Raw genomic sequence first — 6,237 nt, 5'->3', positions numbered from 1 at the left:
ATCTTAACTCATCTCAGTACGGAACTAAATCCAGGAATGATTCACCTGTTACTAAGGGAAGCAGCCTCTTTGGAAGGGCAGCCAGTCTTAGCTGTGTTTTGTCTGTGTTGTCATGATGTGAGCTATGAGCTTTCCTTCTCTACACATAAGAAGGAAGCCACTTGCAAAGTAACACTGTGGTCAGTCTTTGAAGACTGGAATAACTGAATTGAATATCCTTCTTAATAAAATAAAAATATGTCCAATTACAATTTAATGCTAATTCACAACATAGGATTTGAGACGAATTAGATAAGAATAAATAATTCACTCTTATTTTAAATGCATCAGCTGTGAAGTTAATTTATAATAAGAACTGGATATACGAGAATTCAGACTTTATGAATCTTGTATCCCAACACTGCTTCAAGTTCTCCTTTGAGAAATATATTTCACTGATCCACCAAGCACTGTCAGCTTCTCATACTAGATATTGAATGCTCACAGAAGTAGTTATAATGCTGATGTGGTTCTTCTTTATGACCTCTGAGCGGACTATATTAGTTGCAAGCAAGCCATTTGCACTTTTATTAAAATTAATTTTCACTTCAGTGCTAAATAATGCTCTCTAGGTAGGTTATTTAACATTTCCTGATTTTAGGGAACACCGTCTTCACAGGGATACTGGCATTCCCTCAGGCAGAGCTAGCTGATAGTCAGAATTTTCAGTCTTTAGAAAATATCACTGTTATATTTCTGTTCTGCTTTGGAAAAAAGGAATCGACGTTACAGAAAGGTAGTTATGACATATTTTCATTTTGAAAAATATTGAAGTCTTTCTTGTAGAATTTTTTAGAAGCCAGAGGAAGTGGTGTGTGCCATAGGCTGCCCATAACCCCTGGGAAATACAGTGATTCTTGAAGTCTCCTATGCTGTCTTGCCCAGATGAGCCCGGGGGAAATCTTGGAGTCTCCAAATCTGCTGCTGAAGAGCAGGAAAGTGAGGCAGAGTTCAGAGTGAAACCTATATAGGGTCCCCCCAGATTCCCTCAAAGTCAAGGTATTCAAGTAGAATGGTTTGGGTTTGATAAGAAACCAGTACAATCAGAAAAATTCCAGCTCGTTTGTTCTGTTCCTGAGACTGCTCCAGAAATATTCTTCCGTTCCACGTCCCAGGGCTTGGTTCCCCTTCTCTATGATAAGGCTGATAAAAATATTCTTTTTCTCCTATAATGAGTAAAATCTAAATTCAACAGAAGTGGGAAAATAAAATTACGTAAGAGATGATGGCCCTGCGTAAGACTTGATCTTGATCCTGCGATCCACCTCTAGGTGGGGTAGGTGAGTTTCCACAGAGGGCAAGCCAGTCTCCTATTCACTGGAGTTTTCAAAACTTTCATAGTAGAAAGCAAGCAGGAAAGGAAAAGTTCTTGGGAAGTCCTCTGAGACTGTGAAGAAAGCACGGGGCTGATAGCTGAGAGTTTTTCCTGTGTTTGGGCGCACTGGGATAGAGTTGTGGACATTCATGACAAGGTCTGTGAGAAGAGGACACAACTGCCAGCTGTGCCAGACCCTCGGCACCTGTGAAATCCAGCAAAGCGGGTGCCCTGAGCCCTGTACCTGCAGGCGGACCTCTTCTCTGGATCTCGGTGACAGTGATTCCTTCTGCACAAGGTAGGCTGATGTCGAGTGGCTTTTGCTCTCTTTTCCAAAAGCTGGTTTGGGTCTGACACAGGAGCAGCTCTGTCACTGAGCAGTCACTGAAGGCTGTTACAGGAAATCTCGTCTTTTTTAGGTTCTGTTTGAATGAGATCTACTGTTCAGTGAGTGACTTTGCTCCTAGCATTAAAGCCAAAGAACTACTTTTTTCTGTAAATGCTAAAAAGGTATAGATTTCCTGGCGGCATCTTTGATTAAAAACTAAAATTGCCTCACATTGAATGTGTTGTAGACATATTTATTATGAAAAGTACTGATGTTCTGATCAGTTCACAAGCTTTAGTAGAAATGTTCAGCCCAGTAGATCTTTTTATCTGAGTGCAAGTACATATTTCTTTGGTGGACAGGGGGTTCGCTGCTTTGATTTTTGTATTAGCATTGCAAACTAATTTGCCTGTACATTTTATACTGTTGCTATAGATTTGAAATAAAGACTGATATTGTAAGATATCACAGCATCAGTAGTGCTCAGGCTGACTGCATATACATGTGAATACATGTTTATGGCATGCTCCTTTTCATTTTCCGTGCTTCTGCAATCTAGCAGTGAAAGAGCACTGTAGGACTGAGAACCAGAGAAGACAGGCTGCAGGTTGCACACAGGGGTGTCTGGGTCGCAGTAACCTCATACACCCACTCCAAGCACTGAGGTATGCTCTGGCATGTGGTACCAGAAGTGTTTTGAAATGCCCAGCTCTGCTGCTTCTGTGGAAGCAGAGAGCTCAGCCAGGGCAGCAAAACTTACTCCAACAGCAAAGTAACCTGCGCAAGCTTTGCATGACTATGCAAGACTGTCACTGATACTGAGCTAGCTGTTTTCAGCTGCTGCTACCATGACGACAGCGCTGATATAGTGGATTAGAAAAAATGCAGCGTTGATACAGTGGATTAGAAAAATAGACATTTGTATACCGAAGACAAAATATGTTTTCATTTTTGCAACCCCTGGGTCTTCAGGTATTACAGGTAGGGGCACTGGATAACACTGCAGTTCTGAGTCCCATGGGATGAAGGCTGAGATCCTCATCTAGTGTAGCAGCACAGAGGATCTTAGTGATTGACGCCGGCTTGGGGTACCACCCAAAACCTCTTTATATGGTGAAAGCTGCAAGGAAGGTACCTCCAGCTGCTGTTCATTGGAATGGATAGGCCTACGCCTACTATTGCCGGTCCCCTAGAAAAGAGGAGGGAGATGATATTGTACACTGTGGTTTTGAAGGATAGAAATGTTTTGGACAAACGGTGGAAATGTCTCACATCTCTAGGAGAAAAATCATGCAAGACCACAAATTTTAAAAGGAAATTAAGGTAACTGTGCAAAGTGGTGTCAGACCCCATGACTGTGAGCAGGATTACTTAGTTCTTTCTCTTTTCTGTCGTAAATGTCTAAGATGTAGAAAGGCAAAAGAAACCAAAGATTAGGCATCCTCTGCTGAAGAGCAACACCAATGAGAAATTAATTTTGAAATGAAATGAAAGAAAAATGAGGATGTGAAGGAAATATGCTATTTTCATCAGCAGCCAATTTGGGTTCACACTGCTCAGTGGGAACAATTTTGTCCTCAGGTAAGCTACTGTAACTCCACCTTCACTGGAGATGCCTGACAAGGGTTAAGCTGTCATCAAAACTTAGGGCACTTATTTTTATTTGCTCTTCATAATAATATAGTCTGAACTCAACAAAGCACTCAGACGAGAATGTGCCCAGAAAAAGCAAGCATACTTTTTTGGAGTAAATAGATGACTTTTACAGCTTCCATCAATGGGGAATTTTCATCTATTACTCATAGACAAAACCATGGGATGTTTTAACTTTTCATGTCAGATCACGAGATGTTCATTTTCAAGGGGTTGTACTGAATTGTATGCAGTGGAAATCAACTCACTGAAAATGTTGGACTGAATGTGTGATTGCACCATAAAGGTGTTTGGAATTCCTCTGAAAATGGCTTCCTGTGAAACATGGCAACTTTACATGTAAAGGCAACATTTCCTGGAAGACTGAAATGTATTGACACCATGTACAGTCTCTAATTGAACCCATATAGCCTTGCTAGTCTAATAGACCAAGTCTCAGCTTTCAAAAAATAGTAGCATATGCTTTTGAAGATAAGATTAATATTAAGATAATGTTTTTCTCATGTTGTCATCAGCGGAGGAATTCCCCTCTAATATCCTCAGCAAAATTGTTTCCTTTAACCATGTTAAGATGGAACTAGGTTTCAGTTCATATCTATGCTGCTACTTTTCTCGGTTAAAAAGGTAGATAAATTGCAACGTGAGCTACTGCCTATAGCAGAACAAACCAAGAGGTTCCAGCCTGACCACACCCTGCATGAGTCATTCATGAGGAGCTGGAATAGATCTGCCTTTTGATTCACTAGTGTTAAAGGCATTCCATTTTGCCATCCAGGTTATTCTCCGAACTCTCCTTTGCTGTATTCTGGTACCCTCAAGGCCCGGTATTCTTTTCATGAGGTCCCCAGAAGATAATAGGTGTCCCTTTTTACCCAACAGCTCTTGAAGCAGTAGCTCTTGGTGAGGAAAACACTTCCTAATATGTAGAAATGTTCGGGCTAGTGAGTAGTTAGAGCAGAAACAGAGAAGTTGTCGTTTGTATTCCAAGGAGATAAGTCCCTGTAAAGGCATAGATACTACTGAAAAAGGATGAAACTGTGACATTTATGACTGTCCAACTCCTGCAAGCGTTATTGACCTGGGCTGACAGTCACAGGGCAGGCAAAGTCATTGGTCACACTCTTCGTGGAAAATGATGTACTCATCTTCATACTGCAGAAAATTAGGACATCCAAATATTCTTTGGAGGCCAAGTAACTTGTTCTTTTGTTTGATTTATCACTCATCCAATTCTATAAAAAACAAAGTGAGATTCTAGGCCTGTTTAGTCAATGGCAAAGCTCCCACAGGAGGGGTGCGCCCAACTCTTGCTGGTTCTGTGATCAAACACTGCTTCCCAAACCATGTTAACTTTGACTGCATACATTTCTTTTGACTTGATGTGGCTCAGACCTTTCAGTTTCTTCCCACCAGGGAAATCAGAACAAAAGTAGAGGGGATGTTGTTTTCAAATTCAAAGGTATCCATTAGAAACAAAAGAACTGATGGCAAACAAAGACTATTTTAAAGCATTATCTGCTATTGTCTTTCAAAGAAGGTAAAGCTTTGGCAATGGATTTTCAAATCTCTGTGGAGACAGAGTCAGGGACACTTCTTGCTGATCTGATGCTAGCAATTACTGGGTTTGGACTGTCAAAAGTGGTATTCTATGAAGTTAATCCATAATGCTTAAACGCTGAATCATCCGCCATGCATCTACCAACAGGTTTTACATTACCACATTACCATAATGTCTAACCATCTGCACTGTAAAATCAATAGCAAAGTCCCTGGTGGGTTTCATAGAGTTTCTGGTATTTATTCTTTTTCAAACCGACTTCTGCAGAGCTGAGAGCTTTTTTTGCGTTTGATGCCTTAAATTCTGCTCATTTCCTTTTGGGGAGGGCAGGGCTGGTAAGGTTTTATGTGGCAGAAGCAACTCTCAGAGCTGTGTCAATTTTATAGAAGAACGTTTTTTTCAAAAGATTGATATTACCCCACTCCCTGCCTCACATCTGGTAGTATCTGAGGTGACCCTTGCCTGACCTGCTGCACACACAAGGTTAGGAGGGTCTTGATGAACCTACTCTCCAGGTGCCTGGCCAGCTAGTCTGATACTAGAGGTGTGCCGAGTGAACTGTGTTTTGGGGTTGTTAGTTGGGCACGGTCCGTGGCCACTGAGGACGTGGGGAGGACCAGCAAAAGTTTGTAATGCTTGACTAGGTTTGTGGCATCCTGGAATGTTGATAGACCTGAGACCCCTTTGATCTTAAAAGCCAAAATCAACCTAGGCTCAAGCCCGCAGGATCCAACCCTTCCAAAACAATCTTCGGTGCGAAGTTTGATTCACTAAGGGAACAAAGAGATATATGAGCTCCAGTGTCTCCCTATGCCTTTATCTCTGCTGAGCAAAACCTGATGGATCCGCATCCCCTGAAGATTATGCTTATGAGCCTTTGATTCATTAGGGCTTTATGACTAGGACATGGTACTGCAAAACTGGACTGAATCTTTTAAGTTCAGGCTAGCTTTTTGGTAAGAAGGCAAACTGAAGAGATTCACTTTTTTTCCCACCTCCCCTGGAGTCTGTGTTGTATATGAAGTTCTGTTATCCTCTGTTCAACAGTATAACAGGCCAGGAATCAAAGCAAAAACATATGGCCCAGTACTGAGTGAACTTTAAATTCCAACAGCGCATCCATCCCTTCCTTCTGATATATTGCAAAGAAAAGCTACTGAACTGTCAGTTAAGCACAACAACATTATATGCTGATTAAGTATCAGGGTTTTTCTTCTAGTTGTAAGAAGCATTTAATAGTTCAGAATTAGGTATTTAGAGCAGTCCAAACTAAAAGAATTTACTTCTGTGACATGCCTCATTTTTCTCTCTCAACTGTATACATACTCCATAGCTTGAGAGAAG

General features: G+C 41.2%; 1 protein-coding gene across 1 annotated transcript in view; it reads left to right on the top strand.

The window, feature by feature from the left end:
* The first annotated feature begins 1,355 nt into the window (after positions 1-1,355).
* EDAR (ectodysplasin A receptor) overlaps positions 1,356-6,237 on the top strand; it is a 76,149-nt gene continuing 71,267 nt past the window's right edge. The window contains exon 1 of the mRNA XM_009665487.2: positions 1,356-1,652. The gene's annotated coding sequence lies outside the window, so the exon portion shown is untranslated. The remainder of the gene's footprint in view (positions 1,653-6,237) is intronic.

This window comes from Struthio camelus, chromosome 1 (genome assembly GCF_040807025.1).
Source record: "Struthio camelus isolate bStrCam1 chromosome 1, bStrCam1.hap1, whole genome shotgun sequence".
Taxonomy (NCBI): Eukaryota; Metazoa; Chordata; class Aves; order Struthioniformes; family Struthionidae; genus Struthio; species Struthio camelus.
Note: the sequence above shows the minus strand (reverse complement) of the source record. Positions and strands in the feature narration are given on the sequence as shown.